Source organism: Sus scrofa, chromosome 13, assembly GCF_000003025.6.
Source record: "Sus scrofa isolate TJ Tabasco breed Duroc chromosome 13, Sscrofa11.1, whole genome shotgun sequence".
Classification (NCBI taxonomy): Eukaryota; Metazoa; Chordata; class Mammalia; order Artiodactyla; family Suidae; genus Sus; species Sus scrofa.
Window position 1 is genome coordinate 38158966 of NC_010455.5, and position 27451 is coordinate 38186416.

Below are 27451 nucleotides of genomic sequence, written 5' to 3' on the forward strand. Positions count from 1 at the left end.
AGGAAGTATCCAAATAGCTATAATTTATGGAGACTTCCCTCAAACTGGTTAATCATTTTTTAAAGTGTTGACACATAAAGGGCAAGGCTCTGTTCACTTGGGAAACGGTCTTATAAGAAAACCTCCTTTCTCCCACACCATCAGTTAATGAAGCACTGTATATGGACACTCCACATCAGAGTTCCAAGCTGGTCCAAGGACAGCATTCCAAAGTCAGCTATAAAAGCCAGATACTATAAAACTCCTAGAGGAAAAAAACAGGCAGAATGCTCTTTGACATAAATCATAGCAACATCTTGTTTGATCCAATTCCTAGAATAAAGACAATAAAGACACAAATAAACCAATGGGACCAAATTAAACTCAAAAGCTTCTGCACAGCAAAGAAACCATTAAAAAAAACAAAAAGACAACCCACAGAAAGGGAGAAAATTTTTGCAAATGACTCAACTCAATCTTTGCAAACGATGCAGCAGAAAACGGCCTCATCTCCAAAATATACAAGCAATTCATACAACTCAACAACAAAAAAGCAAACAACTCAATGAAAAATGGGCAGAAGACCTGAATAGACATTTCACCAAAGACATACAAAGTCCAGCAAGCACATGAAAAAAATGTTCAACATCACTAATTATTAGAGAAATGCAAATCAAAACTACAATGAGGTACCCCCTCATAGCAGTTAGAGTGGCCATCATTAACAAATCAACAATTAACAAATGCTGGAGAGGGTGTGAAGAAAAGGGAACCCTCCTATACTGTTGGTGGGAGTGTAAATTGGTACAACCACTATGGAAAAAAGTATAGAAATACCTCAGGAAACTAAAGATAGAACCACCATATGAGCCAGCAATCCCACTCCTGGGCATATACCCAGACAAAACTTTCACTGAAAAAGACACATGCACCCATATGTTCATCACAGCACTATTCACAATAGCCAAGACGTGGAAACAACCTAAATGTCCATCGATAGATGAATGGATTAGGAAGATATGGTACATATATACAACAGAATACTATTTGGCCATAAAAAAGGACAAAATAATGCCATTTGCAGCAACATGGATGGAACTAGAGACTCTCATACTGAGTGAAGTAAGTCAAAAAGAGAAAGGCAAACACCATATCACATCACTTATATACAGAGTCTAAAATATACAGAGTCACAAACGATCTATCTACAAAACAGAAAAGATCATAAACATGTAGAACAGCCTTATGTTTGCCGGGGTGGGGGGGAGTGGGATGGACTGGGAGTTTGGGGTTAGTAGATGCAAACTCTTGCATTTGGAGTAGACAGGCAATGAGATCCTGCTGTATAACACAGGGAACTCTATATCTAATCACTTGTAATGCAACATGATGGAGGATAACGTGAGAAAAAGAATGTATATATGTGTATGATTGGGTCACTTTGCTGTACAACAGAAATTGACAGAGCATTACAAAGCAAACATAATAAAAAAAAAATTTTTTAAGTCAGCTCTAACAACAAAGAGCAGATGTCCTGAAAAGGCACAGATATTTTCTCTCCACACCAAACTATTTAATGAGTAGGGGGAAAATAGACAAAACTGTATGACCACATAGGCAAGCTATCAATTGCTGAAAAACAAATTTCCAAGTTTCCAACAAAGGCACAAGAACATCTAAAAAAAAAAAAAAAAAAAGACAAATCATTCTCATTTTTACAAAAAAAGGAACCAAATAAATTCCCCTTTGTACAATTGCCAGACTCGCAAGAAGATCTTCCAATATGAGATGATCAAACCTGCATAATTCCCTCAAAAGAACAGACACTTCCAAGTAGAAAATTTACCTTTTATTTGTGTGTGTCTTTTGTCTTTTTAGGACCGCATTCACGGCACATGGATGTTCCCAGGCTGGGGGTCAAATCTGAGCTGTAGCTGCCAGCCCACACCACAGCCAGAGCAACACAGGATCTGAGCCTCGTCTGCAACCTACACCACAGCTAATGGCCATGTCGAACCTGCAACCTCATGGTTCCCAGTCAGATTTGTTTCCGCTGTGCCATGATGGGAACTCCAAAAATTTACATTTTAGAATAAGCACATTTATTATTATTTTCTCTGGTACAACAATGTGAATAGTAGTTAAGCATCAAATTGTAGTTTCTAAACTCCTGTAGTAGAAAAAAAAACAGCTCAAATTCAAGGGAGCATTGTATGGGGCTATGAACTCCCACCCTCAATCCCTAGCATCAGATTACTAAAATCCATCAAGTTAGTGCAAAACAGGACTTAGACATATGGCTGAAAAGTGACCATCATGGCTGAATCTCAGGTACAGTGTGTTTCCCATCATTATGACATGCTTATTTATGTATTTATCATTTCTTTCTCATGTACTTCTAGAATAACCCCAAGGATCCTGGCTAATGAGAACTGCCTTTAAAGACCAACTCTGAGTTTTCTTTACCCGTTTTCTTTATATTCAAAAAAAGTTTTATGGAAATACCATTAAGTGTCCAGAATGCACATAATAAATCCAAGGAGGATGAAGCAATCTCATGGTTCCCACATTATCCTTACACTGCCCTTACCAATGCATGCAAGACTAGGATGACCAACTCTTCCCAATTTGCCCAGCACTATTCCAGTTTTTAAACTTAAAGTCCCATGTCCTGGGACCTCTCTTATTCCAGGGAAGCCGGGATAGTTGGTCATCCTCACAGGAACTGTGATATTCACACCTCCCTATGGCAGTGTCCAGAGATATGGTTATGCATAACTTCTTACCTTTTTAAACCTAGGGAAACATAACTGTGACTGGGAGTCTGCTGGTCAGACTTGGTTTCAAATCCCATTCTCTCCAGTTCACAGTAGTGGGAATTTAACCTCTCTAAGCCTCAGTTTCTACATCTATAAGATAATAGTAACAGAACCTTCCTCTGTGAATTACATGAGATTAAGTAAGATTATGGACTAGAGCTCAGCTTTCTATTATATAAACTACCTAATATTGCATCTATTATTTCTACCATTATAATTTAGTTTTAACACATTATTTGTAAATTTCATGACCTTAACTACTACCAAGAATAAATTGTTTCCCCTATATCTCACAATTATGATCACAGTTGAGAACTCTAGCAGTCGAATCCATAAAAATGACATCATCACCAAAAAATACAGGTGAGATCCTTCTTTGCAATTGAGTCAAAATGACCAATTTGGGCACATCCAGACCCAAGAAAAAGAATCCCAGAAGTTTACCACTTGAACAAAAAAGATTTTTCTCTTGTCAGTAATGGCATTCTCTCTTTCCTACTCCTCCCACCTAGAAGAGCTGTCTGATCATCTGTACCACCAAACTGTTGCATCCAGAAAGGCTGAGTTGAAACAAACAGTGGCTATTCAGATGCAATTCCATGTAAAAATGCAGACTCTCTCTAGAAAGAAATGGAAGTAAAGGTGGAATAATTACAAGAACATGTATAAAATATGTCAACATGACAAATCAAAAATGCTCACATGACCAATACTGTTATATGAATAACCCTTGATTCCAAGAGACAAAGTCCTGAGGAAGAATGTACACTATGTATAGTTTCATGTACAAAGAGTATCACCACCTCCATATATCCAGAATAATTTTTTCCTTCTGGGTGACAGGTGATTCAACTAATCTGAGCCAATAAGATCCTTTAGTATAACTTGACTTTTGTCCACTGGACTTAATACGGGCAAACCTCTTGTACTTCTTAAATTATTTCTCCTTCACTTGAAAAGGATGGCAATAACATGCCCAAACATTAGTGGTATCTTCAAAATGAAAGTAATATTCAAGGACCCCTTTTAGGGAGGATTCTTTTTTTATTTTCATGAAATGGGAAAATTAAATCATAATTTTCCTGTGGCTCTCAGCCACATTATAACTTTTGGGATAGTAATTTGTACTGCTTTTCATACTCGAGTAGGAGCTTCCAAAGAAAAGGGATGGCAGGGTTGCCACTAGCCCAAATATAAATTAGAAAAGGAAGCACCTTCCTTAAGGCATTTTAATTTTATCTTCTGGAAAATTCTTGCAGTACAATGATTTTGTTGGAACAAGGGATCATGTTACCATCTTTTGACAAAGTTCCATAATATATATACATGCAAATCTATGATGTCCATGATATACATGGCATGTTTAGAGCTGTGCAGTGCCCAAACTATACAAGCGTATATTGGTTCTGGACAATGTCCCTTCATCTTCACAGCATCACAGCTATGATAAGCTAGCTACCTACTTGTGATTGGCCTAAAATTATCCTGACATGTCAGATTCTTATGTTGTTTGTGTGGGTGTCTGACTACATGTGTGTATGGACCTGTATTATATACTACTTTTAATGCATTTTGCAAAAAAAAAAAAAAAAGAATTATCTATGTCAGATTAAATTACTGGCTCAAAGCCATAAAAACAGCTATTCTTACATATAAGAATGAAAAAACTTAAAATAATGTGTTTTTATACTAAGGCAATGTAATGGTGGGAGAGGAGAGGGGGAAAATGAGGAGTCCCAGAGTAGTTTATTCCCAAGGAAAAAATGTATATTATTATCTTGCATAACCAAAAATTTTACTAATGGTCATAAAAATAATTGTCCCACTTCAAAATCCATTCATTGTAGCACAGAAATAAAGTTTACCATGTGAGCTTTTTCTTCCTTTAAATGGTTTTACCTTTAGCAGACATCAACTTCACCTTTCCCACCTTCAGATTCTGGCCCTTAAATGAGACCATTAAGAGTTCACAAGGCCCAAGATAATGGGTTTTCCAGAAATGGGATCCCAGTCTCCCAAGCAATGAGAAGGCCAGACCACAAAAGACACAGCTTAAAGAAAGTAGGTAATTCAAAAATAAAAACCCGTAAACAAGCAGATTTTTTATGGCCTGCTCTACTTGCAGAGCACTTAGACATATTGCTTTTCTTCACCCTCTTATATCATCACTACAAGTAACAGTGAATGCAGGAGCAGCAGGGCCAAGTAAAACAGCTTCATAAATAGAGGGAAGGAAACAGCTCAATTAAGAAGCTAATAAGGGCCAGGTGCCCTTTTTGCTGCTTCAGCTAGATTCTCCTCTTTTATTCTCACAGCACAGAAGGTTTTCTTCCATTTACAGAGGAGGACGCTGAGGCTCAGAGAGGTAGAACAACTTGCCTGTGGTCACACAGCTGTAAATGATAAGCCATATCTGGCTCCAAAGTTTTTGCCTTTCTGTTATACCACACTGCCCTCGGGATAGTGTTTAGGTCAGTCCTCAAACCTTCATGTGCCCAGAGGTCTCTTGCAGATCTTGTTACATGTCGGTTCTGATTTCAGAGGCCTCAGGGAGAGATTGAGATGCTGCATTTCTAACAAGCTCCCAGAAAACATCCATGATCTGTTGGTTGTTGTATCACATTTTGAGCAGTGAGGTTTGACCACTGGTTTTCATGTGGGGATAGATTTGCTCCCTGCCTCTCCAAGGACATCTGGAAACACCTGAAGACATTTTTGACTGTCACAACTAAGGCTAACAGTACTTTTAGATCTTGCAGGTAGAGGTAAAGAATGTTGCTAAATATTCTACAACACACAGGACAGCCCTGCACCCCCAACAATAAATTACCTAACTCAGAGTGTCAATAGTGATGTCATTGAGAAATCCTGCTCTAGAGGCTCCAAGTTCATTTAAACTTCTTCCAAACCTGATGTAGTTTTGCAAACTTGCACTGGGGTCAAAGGTATCTCTAGTATTTCAAAAATTTTCCCAAAAGCTAGATAAAAAAGTTGATGCCAAGCAACTGATATCTAGAGTATGATGAAGTTTAATTTCCTCACAAATATTCCGCCATTATGCTAAAGAAAATCAAATCAGCTGATTACACAGAAAGATTTCACACAGTGCCCAGAGTTTCTATAAGGTCCTTGTTTCTTCACAATGGAGGTCACAGTTGAAAAGGCAAAAGATGAGATTATTTTTAGGTGCCAATTTTATAATTTCCTGTTCTAGCAGCTCAACCATTTACCCTGTTGATAAGTATCACATGAAACCATCTTTTATTATTCAGCCTTAGCTATTGCTACCTACTGTCAACATCATGCTGGGATACTGCAATGTTTTGCACCCAGCATCCACCTTCCAAAACTCAGTAAAGAAGCCAGTCATTCATCTGAATCTTTAATGTTCATAGTACGAAAAAACTAGTTCAATTTTAATTTTTTTTACTAAAGTATCCATGCCTTATTGTGGGATTAAGAGAATTTTAAAATGTTGTATTGTTTGATTATAGAATATGCTTTAGGAAAATTGTATATTTGATTATAATTTGGGGTAAGTTACGGTTCAGTTAAATTTATATAACTCTTTTGGAGGAAGTGGGCGTCTATCATAGAACACATGTACTAACATATCAAGCCCTCAGGCTATATACACTCTTCTATCTTTCCTACATTATCAATGAACTTCTCCTCATCCCTAAGAACCTAGCCTGATGGCCCCTCCCTAACAAGGCCCCTACCTATGACAGGATCTCTGTCATCTTAGTGTTCCCCTCAAAACAATTTAGAGTTGAAGACTCTCAATAAAATGACTAACTGAATCAACAAATGAATTAATGAACCAACTCTCTATCCTCGAACATTCAGTTTTCTGGGTTCTCCCTTCTTTCTAAATATTTCCTTCTTGGTTTTTGTTTTCACTGCTTCCCTTCCTCCCTCTTGGTCCTAAATATAGATATGACCCAGTTCTATCTTAGGGCCCTCCACCCTTTATGAGGGCTCTTCCCACCCTCTTACAAATCATTTCCAAAGCTACAGCTATAGCCCAGTCTCATATCTTAAGAGGCAAACATATTTTCAAAGGTTAAAGGTTAAATTCATCTTCACTTCCCCAAACCCTGCCTCTCTCATGACTGTCACAAACAAACAGGATCCTGTCCGGCAAGGTGAAAGCTCCAGCTTCTCTCTACTATCTCCACCCTCTTCATCCCTTACATTCTTAGCTGCCATACAACGTGGTTCCTATCTTAAGGCATTCTCTTCTATTCCCAGTCTGTTCCCACTGTCCTTACTTCAACTCTACTTCACAAATTGTCTCCTGGATTTTCAAAGCTAGCTCCTAATTGGTGGGTGCAGGATTAAGGGGACCAGCATGGAGCCCAGCTGCAGAGAGAGTAAGGGTTATTAACTACCCCATGAGAAGCCTTCATTACCTCAAATACCACACTAACCCCACCATCTCGTTCTCCCACACACACAGAAGAGCACTGTCACCTGACGGTTATGAACACAAGCCCTGAGGCCACCCTGACTGTGATTCCCCATAAGGCTCTGGACAGGATAATCTACTTCCCTTAGACTCCATTACTGCATCTTTAACAAAGGGAAATTAATAGGCTCTCTTCTATTAGGTTGTTGCGACGATTGAGTTTCTACATCTCAAGTGCTCAGAACAGTGCATGGCAAATATCATAGGTAATTAGTAAGTATCAGCCACATTGATGACAATGACACAATCCATCTAATAGGTCAGTATCCCAAAGCAAAGCTCAGATTCATGTAATCTACAGGAATAAGGCATGACAACATCATTCCCAAGAACCAATGCACTGAGAAGGACATGGCACCATTTCTGTAGTGTTACTTCCAGGAGCACATATATAAAACCTTAGTCCAGTCATGACTAAGGGATATCAGAGGGACCCAAAGTGAGGCAAATTCAGCAAAATAGTTGGTCAATACTTTTACAGGTAACAAGATCATGAAAGACAAAGAGTGAGTAAGGAACTATTGCAGATTGTAAGAAACCGAAAAGAAACAACTACATGCAACATGGGATCCATAAAAAGACTGGTAGAAAAATGTGAAGTTTAAAGAGAGTCCTTAGATTGGTTGATGGTATTAAACAAAACCAGGCAGAACCATTAATGTCATGCTTCTAGTATTTATATTCAAGTTATGTAAGATATTAACATTGGGGAAGGCTAGGTAAGGAACACATGAAAACTCTGCAATAATTTTACAAATTTTCTGTAACTCTAAAAGTAGTTCAAAATAAAAAGTTAGTCCTACACAAAAGAACACCAACACAGGAGTTCCCATCGTGGCTCAGTGGTTAACAAACCTAACTAGCATCCACGAGGACGCGGGTTGGATCCCTGGCCTCGCTCAGTGGGTTAAGGATCTGGCGTTGCCGTGAGCTGTGGTGTAGGTCGCAGACACAGCTCAGATCCCACGTTGCCGTGGCTCTGGCATAGGCCGGCAGCTACAGCTCCAATTCAACCCCTAGCCTGGGAAACTCCAAATGCCACCGGTGCAGCCCTAAAAAAATACAAAAAAAAAAGACAAAGAACTCCAACACAACCTCACTCCAAAAATCAATCCACAAATATTTATCATGTACCAAAGACAGTACTAAGTTCCATGAATACACCAGTGAAGTTGACAAGGTTCTTCTCTTGGATATTCACAGGAAATAGATGTTTAATAATATCTATGAGATTATGAGACTGACGCGCTGCCTGCTGCGCTAAGAGGGCAGATAATCAGACACAACTTAGAATAGATTTACAAGGAGATCCTGCTGAATAGCATTGAGAACTATGTCTAGATACTCATGTTGCAACAGAACAAAGGGTGGGGGAAAAAATGTAATTGTAATGTATACATGTAAGGATAACCTGACCCCCTTGCTGTACAGTGGGAAAATAAAAAAATATATATATATCTATGAGAAATACATGCACAGGTAGGAAACCCTAGTTCAGTCTAGAGTGAGAGGGAGTGAAAGTGAGGACTTCTGAAAAAGTAATACCTAGGCTGGATAATGCAGGTCAAGTGAAGACGGAGGAGTGAGAGTGTCCCTATTGTCCCCAGACAGTAGGGGAGCAACACAAACATAGGCACAGACCCCAGAGGCTAGCTGTAGAGCAAAGCCAGAGTTTACAGTGATTGGGAGGTTAAGGAAAAACAAAGAGTAGGAGATAAGACTGGAATAGCAGGGCTTTGTAAGCCTGGCTCAGGAGTTTATACTCTGTCCTCCCAGCAACAGAGGATTCTGAAAGGACAGATATGCATTTTTCAAAGATGATCCTAAGAGTGACAGGAAGAATTATAAGTACAATGCTGGGAAACAAGTTGGGAGGACAAGGCCAAAGGAAAGAGCAATGAAAATGAAAAACATGGGCAGATCCAAGAGTCTGTAGAGAGATTTAACAGAATTTAGTAATACACTGGATACAGGGGGTATGGTAGGCTGAATGCTGTCCCCTCCCAAAGAAAGCCAAGCCCTAATCTCCAAAATCTGTGCATATTTACCTTATGTGGCAAGTAGGACTTTGAGGATGTGATTGAGAATCTTGAGATAAGAAGGTCACCTGAATAATCTGGCTAAGTCCAATGTAATCACAATGGTCTCTATAAGAGGGAGCTCCAAGTCAAGAGAAGGAAATGTGACAAGAGAAGCAGAAGTATAGCAAGAGAGTTTGAAATGGGAAAAGAGGCCATGAACCAAGGATTACAGCTGGCCTCTAGAAGCTGCAAAAGTCAAGAAAATGAATTCTCCCCTAGAGCCTCCAGAAGGAAAACAGACTTGCCAACACCTTGATTTTAATCCAGTTAAAATGATTTCATGCCTCTTACCCCTAGAAGTGTATATGAATAAATTTATGCTCCAAATCACTAAGTTTGTAATAATTTATTACAGCAGCAATAGGAAACTAATACAGAAGTGACGGGAAAGAGAAGTGATGATGACTCTGGTATGTGGTTTCGGTTGGGAGCCACGTTGCAGGGGAGTCACCAATACAGTACACAGGATGGGAAAACAAGAAGAATTTCCAATATAGACAAGCTAACCTTAAGATGGCTCTGCAATATTCAAAATGTTCACTTGAAAGGTGCATATACGGTGGTGGGGCTCAGGAGACAGGTCCAGACTGGGAATATGGTTTTTCACAAACTTAGCACTCAGTATAAGTTTATGGGATTAAATGTATACCAAGTGGCTGACATTTAGTTGAGTGCCCAGCAGAAAGTAAGTGCTCCAAAAAGAGATAGCTTTTTTTTTTTTTTGCTTTTATTTATGTGTATATTTTTTTTCCTGTACAGCATAGGACTCAGTTACACTTACATGTATACATTCTTTTTTTCTCGTATTACATGTTCCATCATAAGTGACTAGACAGAGTTCCCAGTGCTACACAGAAGTATTCCATTGCTAATCCTTCCCAAGGCAACATTCTGCATGTATTTACCCCAAGCTCCCAGTCCCTTCCACTCCCTCCTCCCCTTCCCTCTTGGTAACCACAAGTCTATTCTCCAGAGGTGGTTTTTTAATTACTATTTATATACAACTCATTAAAAATACTTTGATAATGCACATCAAAGGAAACCCTAAACAACACAAAAAGACAACCCACAGAATAGGAGAAAATCTTTGCAAATGAAACGACTGACAAGGGATTCATCTCCAAAATTTATAAACAACTTCTGCAGCTCCATACCAAAAAAACAAACAACCCCATCAAAAAATGGGCAGAAGATCTAAACAGACAATTCTCCAAAGAAGATATACGGATGGCCGAGAAACACATGAAAAGATGTTCAGCATCACTCATTATTAGAGAAATCCAAATCAAAACCACAATGAGGTACCACCTTACACCAGCCAGAATGGCCATCATCCAAAAGTCTACAAACGAAAAGTAATGGAGAGGGTGTGGAGAAAAAGGAACCCTCGTACACTGTTGGTAGGATTGTAAATTGGTGCAACCACTGTGGAAAGCAGTATGGAGATTCCCTAGAAAACTAAACAGAACTACCATTTGATCCAGCAATCTCACTCCTGGGCATCTATCCAGAGAAAACCATGACTCGCAAAGACACATGGACTCCGATGTTCATTGAAGCACTATTTACAATAGCCAAGACATGGAAACAACCTAAATGTCCATCGACAGAGGAGTGGATCCAGAAGAGGTGGTACATATACACAATGGAATATTACTCAGCCATCAAAAAGAACGAAATACCTGCATTTTTGGCAACATGGATGGACCTAGAAACTATCATGCTAAGTGAAGTCAGCCATACAATGAGACACCAACATCAAATGCTTTCACTGACATATGGAATCTGAAAAAAGGACAGACGGAACCTCTTTGCAGAACAGATGCTGACTCACAGACACTGAAAAACTTATAGTCTCTGGAGGAGACAGTTTGGGGGGTGGGGGGATGTGCTTGGGCTGTGGGATGGAAATCCTGTGAAATCAGATTGTTATGATCATTATACAACTACAGATGTGATAAATTCATTTGAGTAATAAAAAAAATGAAAAAAAATACTTTGATGCATCATAAGAATTTTTATGTCATCCCAAAAGTTGTTAACAATTTTCAATTATTCCATGCTTTCTTTCCCCAGTAATTTTCTATATACATCAAACACTTGGTCACCTACTATATTATATTAGAGATGTGTAAGACATGATCTCTGCTCACAGGGAGGGCACAGTCCCAGAGGAGACAGGTATGAATCAATAATAATAAACCAACAGTCAGCACCTACTGTGTGCTAGGTGGTGGTGATATTAAAGATAAGTAAGATGTGATTCCTGCTGCCAATGACTGCACAGTCTTGTGAGGAGACAGATAAATACAATGAATGGTAAACTACAGCAAGCAAACAAACAAAAGCAACAAAATGTATCCAAATTGGAAGAGAAGAGGTAAAATCATCACTGTATGCAAATGACATGATACTGTATATAGAAAACCCTAAGAACTCCACACAAAAACTACCTGACCTGATCAATGAATTCAGCAAAGTAGCAAGATACAAGAGTAACATTCAGATACTGAGTGCATTTCTGTACACTAACAATGAAATATCAGAAAAGGAATATAAAAATACAATACCTTTTAAAATCACACCCCCCAAAATTAAATACCTAGGAATAAACCTGCCCAAGGAAGTGAAAGACTTATATGCTGAGAACTATAAAATGTTAATCAAGGAAATTAAAGAGGATTCAAAGAAATGGAAAGATATTCTATGCTTCCAGACTGGAAGAATTAATATTGTTAAAATGGCCATACTACTCAAACCAACCTGGAGAGTCAGTGCCATCCCTATCAACTACCCATGACATTTTTCCCAGAACTAGAACAAACAATCCACAAATTGATATGGAACCCCAAAGACCCAGAATTGCCAAACCAAACCCGAGGAAAAAAGCAGGAGGCCTAACTCTCTCAGACTTCAGACAATATTACAAAGCTATAGAAATCAAGACAGTGTGATATTGGGACAAAAACAGACATACAGACCAATGGAACAGAATAGAGAACCCAGAAATAAACCCAGACACCTATGGTCAATCAATCTTTGACAAAGGAGGCAAGAACATAAAATGGGAAAAAGACAGTCTCTTCAGCCAATAGTGCTGTGAAAACTGGAAAGCTTCATGTAAATCAATGAAACTAGAACACACCCTCACACCACACACAAAAATAAACTCAAAATGGCTTAAAGACTTAAACATAAGACAAGACACCATCAAACTCCTAGAAGATAACACAGGCAAAACTTTCTCTAACATAAACACTATAAATGTTTTTTTAGGTCTCCCAAGGCTACAGAAATAAAAACAAAAATAAATCAATGGGACCTAATCAAACTGACAAGCTTTTGCATAGCAAAGGAAAGCATTAAAAAAAAGAAAAAAAAACAAAGACAACCAATGGAATGGGAGAAAATAGTTTCAAACAATGCGACTGACAAGGGTTTAATCTCTAAAACATACAAACAACTTAAACAACTCAACAGCAAAAAAAAAAAAAATTGAAAAATGGGCAGAAGACCTGAATAGATATTTTTCCAAGGAAGATATACAGATGGCCAACAGGCACATGAGAAAATGCTCAACATCACTAATTATTAGAGAAATGCAAACCAAAACTACCATGAGGTACCACCTCACACCAGTCAGAATGGCCATCATTAACAAGTCAACAAATAACAAATGCTGGAGAGGATATGGAGAAAAGGGTGCCCTCCTTCACTGTTGGTAGGAATGTAAATTGATACAACCACTATGGAAAACAGTATGGAAGTACCTCAGAAATCTAAATATAGAAATACCATGTGACCCCACCTGTAGGAGAAAATGTCCCAATAAAATGTAGAAAGGAGAGACCCCAACCATGATGATTAAGCAAAGTCTAGCCAACTGCCCCAACCAGTCCTCCCCCATGCATCTGCTTCTGTAAATTTGTTTCCGCATCTACTACCTTGCCTGACGTCACTCCAGTCCAACTAGCCAAGCTTGGACCCGGAAGACGTAGCCCATAAAAGCCTTGTGAAACCCTTCTTCCCGGCTTAGACTCTGGAAAGCGATCTCGTCTGAGCCCGCCGGCGTAATAAACCTGAGTTCTCCAACTCTCCTAGTGCTCGCTTGGTTTCTCGCCGGGTAAAAGAGCTGATCCACTGCAGCCACAGAGCTGCTGGAGCTGGTACGCTACAGCCACAGGGCTGTCACCAGAGCTGATACGCTGCAGCACAGGGCTGCTGGGTATCTGCTATAACACACCTGGGCACGTATCTGAACAAAATTTTCACTGAAAAAGATACATGCACCCCTATGTTCATTGCAGCACTATTCACAATAGCCAAGACATGGAAACAACCTAAATGCCCATCAATAGATGAATAGATTAAGAAGATGAGGTACATATACACAATGGAACAATAGTCAGCCATTAAAAAGGACAAAATAATGCCATTTGTAGCAAAATAGATGGAACTAGAGACTGTCATACTAAGTAAAGTAAGTCAGAAAGAGAAAGACGAATCCACATGATAGCACTTATATCTGAAATCTGATATACAGCACAAATGAACCTTTCTACAGATAAGAAATAAGCTCATGAACTTGGAGAACAGACTTGTGGTTGCCAGGTGGAGGGGGAGGGAGTGGGATGGACTGGGTGTTTGGAGTTAGTAGATGCAAACTATTGCATTTGGAGTGGACAAGCAATGAGATCCTGCTGTATAGCACAGTCACTTGTGATGCTATATATCTTGCTGTATATCTAGTCACTTGTGATGCTACATGATGGAGGATAATGTGAGAAAAAGAATGTGTATATATACACACACACACATATATGACTGTATATATATATATATATACAGAAAAACAATGTATATATATATATATATATACACACACACACACATATATATGACTGGGTCACTTTGCTGTACAGCAGAAATTGACAGAAGAGTGTAAATCAACTATAATAAAAAATAAAAATCTTTAAAAAGAAACTAATATTCACTGAGCACCTACTATGTACTAGTCTTTACATGTAAATCAAATATCACATGCATTACATTTAAGTTAATTTATATTCAAAGCACTTATTTGCCATACAAAAAAATCCACTCTATAACATTATGAAGCAATTACAAAATGAAACCAGGATGGTGGAATGAATGTCATTCTTGAGTCTGCCCAGCTCAGTACAAACATCTATGTCCAAACAAGTGACCTATAAAATGCTAGCAGGCAATGTTTGCTTCTGAAGAAAAATCAGTGGTTTGTAAAGGGAAATTGGAGTTGTTTTATAAGGAGACCAACCAATGTGAAGATAACTCTTACTTATCCCCTCCTCACCTTTCTTCCAGGAAACATAAATGACATTTGTTCAGCCAAGCCCTGTGGAAAGGGCTTTGCATAGGTCAGTTCACTGGAGACCAAAGAATAAACTCACAGGTGGATGAAAAGGTTTCGCAGGAGGCTGAGAATACTGGTGATTAAAATTATTGTTGGCCTAGCAAAAGGCTCCTTTAATCTTCACTAGCATTCTTAGGTCTTTTGCAAAAGCTCAAAACTGCTACTAGGAAGAAAACAAACACAATTAACCCCATTAAACAATGCAGATGAAAACAGAAAGGGAAGAAAAGGAGTGAAATTAAAAGAAAAAGAAATTAACATATGAAGAGACAGGATAAGATTTTAAATGAAGTCATGATAGAAACCAGATGAGAAATCTAAACAGAAATGGAAGGTTTCAAAGAAAACAAAATCACAAGGAGAGGAATTGGGTGGGAAGAAATGACTAGAAGTTATTTTGACTGTCTGCAGGGCAGTAGATGATACAATGGTTCTCATTTTTGAGGTCAAGTCCCCTCTGACGTCTTAACCAAGTAACTAAGCCATTCAGCACCTACACCACATAGGGTTGCACTGAGGAGTAACTTAGTACAGCACTAGGCTCTGGGCTGGCACCTAGAAAGCCTTCCATTTAACAGTGGTTGTGATGATCCTGTGACTTATGCTATCAACACCCAGCCAGGACCTCCCAAGATGAGATTCTACGAAACTTTCTCTTTACATAATAACCCTCAGTCAGTCAGTGCCACACAGATTCCTTGGAAGGCTGCTGTTATTTCAGGATATGTGATCATTTTGGACAAATCTCGAGTTCTCTGTGCAAGAAGGACATTTGCGTCTGTAAGGCAACAAAACAAGGAGCCAGCAAGCAAAGATAACCATAGTATAGAAAAGAGGGAAAAAGAACACATTTTTCAAGAAGGTTTTGTGTCCTCTGGGAAATCCTGTGTCATCACATGTCATCGTCCCCACTCAGTACAAGCATCCTCAAGTCTCCATTCAACTCCCATGATCACTCTACCTGTACTCAAGAAACATCCTGAGGATACCTATTGAGGTATCCTGGCAGGTTTTGAAAGTGTTGCGAGTTTCCAGTGCGTAATCAGAGAGAATGCAGTCATTATGCAACATTCTGCCTTTTAAAGCAACTAAAGCCTAAGATCTTAAAATCATCTAAACTTTGACATGCATCATGGAAGTATTGCAAGGAAACTGTTGGCAGCAACACCACTGGGTGTCATGAAAGTACAGTGGAATACACACACCAAGCGTTACTTCTACAGTATAAAGTACAATCAGGTTTTGCCTCTTCCTTGCTATATGGACTCTGCCAAATGACAAATACCTCCACTGTCCTTTAAAAGAAAATCACTTTGCAATGCATTTTTATTTGGATGTGCATGGAAAAAGCAGTACCACAAATATCATTTGTCTAAACCAGGATTAATTTCCAGTACACTAAAAATATAGTGGCAAGAAAGCTTTTGATTCTAGGTTCAAGTGATTAAATGAAAAGTGGTTTTTCTTTTTAGCAACTGTTTAGAGAAATGCATTTAAGTTTGGCCAAGAAATATAAAAAGAAAATGGTACTAATAAACCCAAAAGAAGTTAAGACTGGAGTGGCAGCTAGTTTCCACAAATAGGTTTCTGAGAGGGGGATGTGTTGAGTGTTGATCAGCATTTCCTTTGTCTATGACCACTGGCCCCAGCACCTGAACAGCCCAGAAACTCAGACATGCATCTGTGAGATACTCTGTCAGAAAAGAACTTCCCTCCATTAATAAGTTTTTAAAACATGTACCAACTAATTAATGTTGGCAGTCCAAATCCTCCCACCAAACTTCATTCAAAGATATATGCAGGATAAAGAGAAAAACTCACACTTAGAGAAAATTGGGGGAACAGAGGATAGTGAACAAAATCCTATAGTCTGAACTTGAAGGTTTAGAGTCAGAAAAAGAGGATAAAACTAGAGGACTTAGTTAAGTGGGTCAAAAAATAAAAAGTTTCAGTTGCATAAAAAGCCAAATTTGAGTTCAGATTTTTAGTGTAATATGCATAAATATTTACTGTTATTGTAATATTTGCTTCTACTTAGTGGAATTCTGCCTGAGGCAAGATTTTTTTTTTAATAGTAATGATAAAAATGCTTAGTAGTACTTAACAGCAAAGCATGTGTGGTCATGATGTTTTAAAGAGGAAAAAGAAAAGGTAATTCTGAACATCTGTACTACATTTCCACATGATAAAACCACTACACTCCAAAACTGCTCTGAAGTTTGGTGGAACTGGGGAGAGGGGAAATAGTGGTTCATGCAGAGAAATGTTTATTTAAAAAACAGAAAGGGAGACTCAAAGGCCATTTGAGGGGAAAGCAGGGACAACAACATTTATTGTAAAATAAAACTGCCAATTAATAGTGAGAATCCAGTAGTCAAAAAGTGAGGTCATTTATCTTCTCAAATCCATTATTATTACCTCCTGAGATTCAAATGTCTCTTATTTTCACAAAGTCCCAACCTTCCCACGTGGTATCTCAGATGGTAACACCACCCCTAATCCCTCCCTTAGATTTTTCTTTTCTATGACCTGCCTCATTCCCAGTACTACCTTCCCTGAGAGGGAAGGAGGGAGGAAGACATCAAAGGAAGCTTCTCTCTCTCTTCCCCTCCCCACACCCCTCTCCCCACCCCACCCCCACCCATACACACACACATCACATTTATGTTTCTTTTCAGCTCAAACCCCCACCTCTCCTTAGCACATCTGTTTCCTAGTTCAATCCCCTGTAATCACTATGTAGGTCAAGAAATATCATGATCTGGGTTTGCCCTTCCTCAGTAAAACAGTATCAAGCAGGTGGGGCTGGTAATTATTGCATTTACCATGTCCACAAGGCAACCACCAGAAGGATGTGTCAATCACTCTATGTCAGAGTTCACAACCTGGATGATTTTGGCCCCCAGGGGATATTTTGCAATGTCTGGGGTCATTTTTAATGGTCACAACTGGGGGAAGAAGAAAGGTACTACTTGCATTTAGTTGGTAGAGACCCAGAATGGTACATCCTATAATCCCTACAACAAAGAATTATCCTGCTTTGATTTAGAAACCCTGGCCTGCACTAACGAAGCAAAATTTCATTAATACATAGTGTCTTCCCCCCAACATTAAAAATGCTCAAACAACTAGCAACCCAGCTCATTCATCCACACATGGCCAAAAGAGATCTAACTGCCTTGGAGGCTGAAGAAAGGATAGACAGTAGTAAGGGATTTCCTCAGCTGTCATCCTGACCAAGCCCTAGCTTTACCTAAATAAGAATACTTCCCATAGGAAAACTAGCAATTCTATGGCAAACCAATAATTACTACATGTAAATACTTTTTAATACAACTCGTAAACATACAGGAATTGTGTTTTTCAGGCTAGTTCCTTCAAAGTAGCCAGATTTTAAAGAACTAATTGTGTAGGCCTAAAAACTATCAATAGGCATGCTATTTTTAAAAACATAAGAGGAGAACGAGTTGGAAGCCTATGTTTTAAATAGGTCAGGAATTTCTAATTCTACTGGATTATTAATTGCAATCTCCAATTCTCCAGTACTTTCTAGATTAGTGAATAGTTCACAGAGAGTCCCTTTTTAATCCATACAAGTTACCTTCCTTACACCTAAACACTCCTGAAAGAGCTGAAACTTTTATGATAACTGGCAATACCCAGTTTGCTGTAACTCTGGAGGTTAAAATCACTGGTATAATAACTATAAAAGAAAAATGTTGTCAAAAATATATTGTCTCCCCATTTTAAAAATTTCAAAAGCTGTAAATATCTTTATACTCTAAATATAACTAATTGCACATATTTTTCTTTTACCAAATATCTTGATTCAGACCTATTTAACTACCATTTAAATTAGGAAGCTATACTTTTTCTTAAAGAGTCAAGTAGTTAATATTTTAGGGTTTGAGGGCCACAAGACAAAATAGAGAATATTACTTAGGTATCTCTATAACCATTTCAAATGGGAAAAACCAGAGGTTCCATCATGGTTCAGCGGAAATGAATCTGACTAGCATCCATGAGGACGCAGGTTCAATCCCTGGCCTCGTTCAGAGGGTTAAAGATACGGAGTTGCTGTGAGCTGTGGTATAGGTAGCAGATGGGGTTTGGATCCAGCATTGCTGTGGCTGTGTGTAGGCCAGCACCAAATTGGCCCCTAGCCTGGGAATTCCATATGCTGCAGGTGTGGCCCTAAAAAGACAAAAAAAAAAAAAAAAAAGTGGGAGGGGGGACCACTCAGTTCCTACGCCATAAAAACACAGGTAGTGGGACACATTTGTCCCACAGGCTATAGTTCACTCACTCTTAATCAAAGTGAGGAGCAAGTGTTTATAATTTTCACTCTAAAGTCTCATTCATCTTTCTTTTTCTCTTTTCTACAAACTACTCATATATAATTAACATTTTACCTTTAGTAAAGAGGGTTTATCTCATTCTTTACATAAGTTACAATTGTTATAACTATAATCCACTCAAAGGATCAACCAGCAAACCTTTTCATTGCCTTATTTAACACTCTATCCACAACAGTCTTGAACCTATATGCCAAAATGGAAACACAAATAAAACCATCCCTTTCAACCAACCTAAATAAGTAGAAAAGTATATTTTGCTTTACCAAATTTTAGTTAGAAGAGCAGTGAAAGGGGGCACCTGTTAGGAGGTTATAAATACAATTTAAATGTCACGAAATTGACAGAGAAAGAAACCCCAAATACCCAACAAAAACGGTATTAAAACGTAAAGTCTGTTTAGGATGCAAAGAGTTTCTTTCTACATAATGAGGTAATGATGAAGTAAAAATACTGAAAAAGGGGGCTAACTTTGAACAGATGAAGCACCTCTCATTTTTCTTTATTCTCTGCTCACAAAAATTAACCTATACCCTAGGAATTAATGGAGGGTTCACATGTACATTACAATTCTTCCTATTTTAAGCAAGTACCTTCATTTTCATGAGCCACAAACAGACTTAGGAGGCCTAGCACCTTCAATGTGGCACTCATGACCTCACAGATTTACAGTTCCCAATTCAACAGGCCCCAAAAAGATGTGGCAAGGAAAAAAAGAATCACGGTCTTCAGCATTTTTTTTTTTTTTTTTTTTTTTGCTTTTTGCATTTACAGAGAAACTATCCCTGAGCAAGAAGTCAGAATACTAAAATCCTTGTCTCTGGTCTGCTCAGAAATTTCAGGTTGAAATCCCTATCCACCTTGATAAATCCCTATCCATCTTAATAAGGTGGACAGGGACAGATGGCTGGAACCAGCCGGCCCAATTTTGAATTTTGGATCACTATCTGCTCTGAGAACCTGGACCAGACACACCACCCCTCTGGGTCTTGGCCTCCTCTTCTGAACAGTAGTAAACCATCACCCAACACCAGAGTATTGGGGGGATTAAATGGCACTCCCCAAAAGATGATTAGCTCATGAGTACCCGGTAAATGTTATCAGTCACCACTTTTTTATTTCTCTGAGCCTCAGTCTCCTTCCAGTGTTACCAGGAGCTTTGGAGAAAATCATCAAAATAGACTGTGTTCTATAAACTACAAAGCTTTCTCCACATGTAAGGTATTAGCTGATATTCCCATCTAAGACATTCAGGACTCTGTTATAGCTGAGCAACTTCCCACTGCTCAGCTTGTGGAACACAATTAAGTATCCACACTCCCAGTGCTTGGAGAACTTTCTAACCACTGAGGTTTTATTTGTGGAGCACTGTTTCATCAAATGATGACAATGATAAATACCAAAATTTTTTTTTCAAAAAGCAGACCCAGTCAAGGTAGAGCAGGAAGACAGGGCGATGAGGACAGTAATCAGAATCTCTCCCAGTATAATGTCCTGACTTCTTCACCTTGCCTGGCACCTACCCATACCCCTCTCTCTATCCTGCAACTTTCTCTTCTCAGAAGGCTGCAATATGCCTTGTGCCTAATGACTTGCTGGGGCTCTACCACTATCTGTTACTGTAAAAAGTAACCAATTATACTCATTCAAATCAATAAGGGATAAAGCCTAAATCATTTCAAACTAGCATGCAGTGTTCAAACTTCAAAGAATGTATTAGAATTTAAAGATGAGGCAAATGATGCTCAGCAGAAATAAATACATTTCCTATGTCATCAGAAATGTAAGGGTCAAAGTTATGAAACCATGCTTTTGAATCTGCTGCTGCAGGGTCCAGAAAGAGTGCTTCTCTATAAAGATTCTTCATTGGGACCTATCCTGCATGAAATGCTTATAGAAAATGGAACTCAATGAGAACAAAGGCAAACTGCATCAAGTTGGCACCAGTAAATGAAAAGTTCGTGCAATCTCAAAAGATATATCGTATTTAAAATCAAGTACTTATTCAGAAATGAGTCATGAAGAACCATTCAGTTCCTAAGGTCTCCTCCTAAATAACTGTGACAAGGCAGCCTTTAGAACAATCGCCCAAACTGGAAGCTTGGTGGGCAAAAATAATAAGATATGTGTGAAAAAAAATACACACAACAACCACCACCACCACCAAACATGACCAATAGTTAGAAATGCATTGTGTATCTGGGCAGAGTTTCACAATAATTTCCTCAGCTATATTCTCAACTTTGGTTGGACAGCTCCATCAGGATTTTCATCAAACTCAATACATCCAAAGCCTTTCCTCAACCCCAACCCCTCCTCACAACAATTCTCTCCTACCCTCTGTCCCAGCATCTGCGTACACCCAGGCCCACAGATGTGGTTGTCTGCTGACAAACCAGCAGATGTGGTTGTCTACTCATCACAACTCCTTGCATTCAGTTTCCAAGCTGTCCAAGTTCTGCCTGCAGATGGGGATGACCTTGCCCTTCAACTTAAATACTTCTTGGTCATGTGAACAACAGTGGTATCCTTCTAACCTATCTCCATGCCTTTAGAATCTTTCTAGCCAATACACTACCAATTAGTACTTAACAATCTTTTCTGATCATTCTATTCTCCAGGGAAAATTCCTTCAAAAGCTGCCCAGAGCCTACCAAGTAAAGACCAATCTCCTACGTCACATGCTCAGAGCCCTCAGTAATCTGACCTCAAACACTCATTCCGCTTTATTTCCTTTCTCTCCTGACAGATAAAGCTCCAGCTGCTCCAAACTCACTATGACCAAAACACACCACAGTTGTCCCTTCTAATGCTTGGCTCAACCATCTCTTCTCCAATCATGTTTCTCCACCACCCCTATATGTTCAAGTTCTTCCTGCCTCTGAAGACCAGTTTATCAGGTATGAAACCAGTTGCCAGCTCTCCTACATCTAAGCTACACAGCAAGGTGCCACTTGAGGTCCTCTTAGTATACCACCCCAAGAAATAGTAGTATTTAGTATAGCAGTGTATAGTGGTGACAAGTATAGACCCTGGAGCCAGATTTCCTGGGTTCTGATTGTGTATCCAATGCTTGATACTTAACTCTGTACCTCAGTTTCCTTAACTATGTATTGGGGATGATGACAACAGTCTTCCCTTAGTACAGCATCTATCATGGAATAAGCCTCAATAAGTGTGAGCTATTTCTCTTATTACCCATCTGAACCCCTGAACAAGACTATAAACTTTCCATGGATGCTCCCACAGCATCCTGCATATGGATGTTCAACATGTGCCCAATGATATTCAACACATTTTGAAAAAACAGAACCTCCAGTTAAGCTTACTCTCAAAGCCACTGTTCCACTCCAAACATAGAGCAATGACAGAGAAAACAAAAAGAATATGGTGCTTTTACAACTATAGCTTCTCCAATATTGACAAAATAAACCACCGGATAATTCTCAAGGTATTTTTAAGCTATTTTTCACCCTTTAAATATTTACTGAGCATCTTGCAGGCAATATTTGAGGCCTGGGAATACTGATGGAATGTACTGATTAGGTTAAAAGCTTACTTTATTAAAATAGGGAGCAATTTTTAGGTTCTATTATATATGTTTAATATATATATAAAACTCTTGCAAAAGAAAGTAAGATGTTACGTTTATATGGTCATTTGTGTTTGGGAATATTTTCTGTGATAAGATTTCTTGGTCAAAATAGAATGTATAATTTGTAGAGTCAGAATTAGAAATGCCTGCAACAGCAAAATCATAGCTCAGCCAGCAGAATTAGAGAAAGCGTGTGTAAAAGAGAAAGAGGCCATATGGTTTTGAGAGAAGGGGAAATAGGGTGGAGATTAGTTTGGGCAAAGATTATACAGGGGAGGTTTCAACTATCAGTAAAAGGTTTATGAGCTCAAGAACTTCTAGGTCATCAACTTTACCTTGGTGGCTCCCTCACTGGCCTAGGCACACCTGGATAAATGAGGAGACCAAGAATTCATATTGCCTTGCCCTCCTCCTCCCTGCCCCCTAACAACATGGAGGGACACCCAGGCCTAATATCTCATGGGCTGGGTTAGTAGCAATTGTGGCCCCTCAATGATTTGAGTGCTCTTCTGCCCTTCCTTTCAAAGACAGGCAAGCTGCCCATGGGGATTAGCATAGGAGATCAACAAGCATGGCAGCAAAACATACATCCTTTCCCTTCAAACATCTTACAGTAAATAATTCAAAGTCTCCTGACTCTCTTCGAAGGATCAGCCAAGAAAATACTAAAGAGAATGAATATAGGAGGATCCTAGCATATAAACCCACTTTTTCTTTAATGAGATCAGTAGTATTTTGGGTACCTGATTACTAAAACCTTTATATGGAACAATGTGTTCTCTGTAGAAAAAGCTAGAGAACAAGGTAAACTATTACCACATCAAACAATGTCTTATCAAATCAACCTGTATCCAAAAGCATCAGACGACACTAGTGAGTAATGCTGCACTTCAGCCAACACTTCAGCTCACATTAGCCTGTCAACTGCAGTTCTTGGGCAACAGTTCTAGTCTTCCAAATAAGCTGAGATCATAATCTTTTTGTTGTTGTTTCCTGCCAGGCAAAGAAGTGGTTTCACCCTCAGCCTTTTCCAGACCACTGAAAGATAACAAGATACTAAAGCAACTTGTCCCTCCCCATGTGCAACTCCTGCCAATTCTAAATCTCCTGAAACAATAAGCTAAACAAGGCCAGTATTCCAGGAGATGGGGTTTATATGAGGTCCAACACCTCTGCCTGAGAATGAATCATAAAACCACTAGCACTCCATTCCCCAGCATTACACCATTCAGCCCCAACTGGGTTGAATCGTGCAAAATGAAAAAGAAATCAGGAACACACTGAACTTAAAACCTCAAGTATATTTTAAATCCTGTTTTAGATTCATTTAAATTAACAGAGGTCAGGAAACTTCTTTATTCAAGCTGGGTTATTCTTACCAGTTCAATACCAACATCAGTCAGCCACATTTTTTCCACTAAAAAAAAAAAAAAACCCTGACAGGAGAACAAACATTCTAAAACTCAATAGAGAACATGGAAACAGCTTACAATAAACTTTGCCTTCTAGAATAACTAATGGAGGAAATTACCCAGTTTTTTGGCCATGGGAAACAACTATTTGTATATTACATATTTTATAGGTCACAAATTAAAAGCACAATTTTTATGTTCTAGTATAGCATTTTTCCAAATTGTTCCACAAAGAACATCAGTATAACAAGAAAAAACAAATCAAATAAGTTTAAGAAGCTCTGCTTTCCTTTGTCCTCTTCTTGGAAATGACTGACGTACATTTGCATACTTGAGAGTCTCAGAGTCCCGCAATAAGCTCTATGGGATTCAACATTTTCCCCAAGTTCATTTGGCCTTGCAGCCCTTTGTCTCTCACAACACATATCAATATTCCACAAAATGGCTGTTCTGTGAAATATAATTTGAGAAAGATTCTTCTGAAAAGGGATATAAGAAATAGTTAAGGAGCTGAGACTCTGGATGCAGCCTAATTTAAATACCAGCTTTACAACTTCTTAGCTGTGAAACATTAGGCAAGCTTCTTCATGTCATTTGTCCCTCAGTTTCCAGGCAAATATATGCAAAATAATGGCACCAACTCCTAAGAATAGGCCTTTCCATCAAGTTAGAAATTTTTTTTTCTCAGTGCCTTAGATGGCTGATTACTTTTTATCAAGTTCACAATGTCCCCCTCCCAGAGACCCTCCCTGACTATGCAATATGAAGTTAGCCCCACCCAGGTCACTACTACTTTATCTTCTTTTCCTCATGATAACTCTCTGTTTAACTATTAAACTGCTATCTGTTTCACCTCAATAAAATATGTACCCATGAACTCAAACTTCATCAGTTACTCTATCCCAAAACATAAGTAGTCACAGAATGGATGGGTGGGTGGATGGATGAATAAATCAATGAGTGAATGAATAAATGAGGCTGTGAGAATTAACTGTGAATCAATGTAAAGCACTCTTATTTCAAAAAGATACATTCACTCTATGTTAAAAGTACCACCATACACAATTGTGAACACATGGCAACAACCTAGATGTCCATCAAGAGATCAGTGGATTAAGAAGATGTGGTACATATATACAATGGAATACCACTCAGCCATAAAAAAGAACAAAATGATGTCATTCACAGTAACATAGATACAACTACAGATTATCATAAGAAAGACAAATGTGAAGCACTCTTCATAGTGCCTAACATAAACTTCTAGCTAGATGATGTTATGAAAACTTTTGATGAACAATGAATGGTGAAGGCATTCATAATCATAATTCTTACACTATTTAACTTGACTCTTCCTGCTATATTTTGGGTAAACATTTCATAACATTTATTCAGAGGTATATTGGTAAGTGAGATTTCAGGGATGGGGTGAAGAGGATAAGTAGACCCTAAGAGGAGCATTTGCCAATTTCCATGGTGTAAATATGCCCACAATTCCAAGCTATAAATGATTTACAAGCCCGTTCATGAAATTCCTAGAAATGTAACAAATGGCTCTCGAAAGCCATTATCATCTCTCTCTCTTGAGAAAGGCCTTTTCAGGCTTTCCAAACTTGTTTGCTGAGTTTGAGTTTAAAATAAGATTTTTTTTATAGGCACCTTTTTCCACATTTTCCCTTCTTGATGAGCCAAGATAAGGGCTATCCACTGACTTTGTTCCATTAACAAAATAGTTGGATTTTTTGGGCTACATTTTCTGTACCATTCTCTATGGACTCTTAGACTAATGTTTAAATGTCTAAACATGATGTATATTCATGTCAGATCACTGTGAAGACCAACTGATCTCATAAAATATCAACCAAATTATGTTTAGATCCATTTAAATGAAGCTTTCTACAATAGGATCAAGGCGCCATGTATTAATTGCTAACAATGAGCAGAATCTAATAAAAAAGAAGAGCGACTCTATCCTGCCCCAAGATCCAACATGGAGTGAAGGTCAATGCTACAGATGAAGGTTTCTCTTGTACCACAGTCTTGCTATACATGCAACATGATCCCTTGGCACCCAAAATAAAGCAGCAGGTTTTTTTTTCCAACTATAGAAATCTACCAACCACAGTTTTGAGATAACACAACCAAAATCTCAGAATCCACAGACACTCTACATGCAATGATGATATGCCAGTAATCATTACTTCTCTTCTATAAACTAAATGGAAACTCTATGTAGTAAGACAGGAAGAGATTGGTTTCTCCACCACTGTATTAGCTATCACTAATATCACTGTGTAACAAATCAGCCCAAAATTTAGCAGCTTAAAACAATACACAGGTATTATCTCAGAGTTTGTGTGGATCAGGAATCTGGGCATTGCTCAGCTGGGTCCTTCGCTTCACCATCTCTCAGAAAGCTGCAATCAAGTTCAGCACCAGCCCAGCACCTGTCAGCCCAGCACCTGTCCGCCCAGCACCTGTCATCTTACTCAAAGACTCAAATGGGGAAAAGATCCACTTCCGAGCTTACTAAGTGATTCCTGGCAGTTTTCAGGTCTTTGTGGCTGTTTAAGTGAGAGTCCCATTGCCTCCCTGGGTATCAGCTAGAGGTTATTCTCAGTTCCTTACCACATGGTCCTCTCCACCATGGCAGCTTGCTTCATCAAAGCAAACAGAGCTCCTGTCGTGGCTCAGCAGGTTAAGAACCCGACCAAGTGTCCATGAGAATGTGATTTCAATCCCTGGCCTCACTCAATGGGTTAAGGATCTAACGTTGCTGCAAGCTGCGACAGAGGTTGTATGTGCAGTTCAAATCCAGTGTTGCCATGGTTGTGGCAAAGGCTAGCAGCTACAGCTCTAATTTGACCCCAGCCCAGGAAATTCCATTTGCCACAGGTGCAGTCACAAAAAGGGTGGGGGGAAGCATGTAAGCTGAGAAGGCAATAGAGTCCTACAAGATATAATTAACAGTTTTATGTAGCCTAATTGTAGAAGTGACACTGGCATCCCATTACTTTTGCCATTCTCTTACTTAGGAGCAAGTCACTAGATTCAGCCTATACTCAAGGAGAGGGAATTACATAAGCATATGAATTCCAAGAGGTAGGGATCATTGGGGCCATCTTAGAAGCCTTGCCACCACATTCACTCTCTTGGAATGTGGATTGGAAGACTAGACCCAATAAAACATATTTTGAAGTGTCTCAAGGTAAAACCAATCCATATGATTTCCCAAATACATACCTAAGGTCTCATGAAAACAAAACAAAGGAGAATAAGCATGGAAGATATTAAGCCTGAAAATACAAGTCCTTTCAAATGTGGTAGGCAAATACAATCTCTGTCAG

At 38.8% G+C, this 27451-nt stretch overlaps 1 protein-coding gene across 22 annotated transcripts in view; it reads right to left on the reverse strand.

Moving 5' to 3' along the window:
• ERC2 (ELKS/RAB6-interacting/CAST family member 2) overlaps positions 1-27451 on the reverse strand; it is a 979000-nt gene that overhangs the window by 770453 nt on the left and 181096 nt on the right. The gene's annotated exons all lie outside the window — the stretch shown is intronic.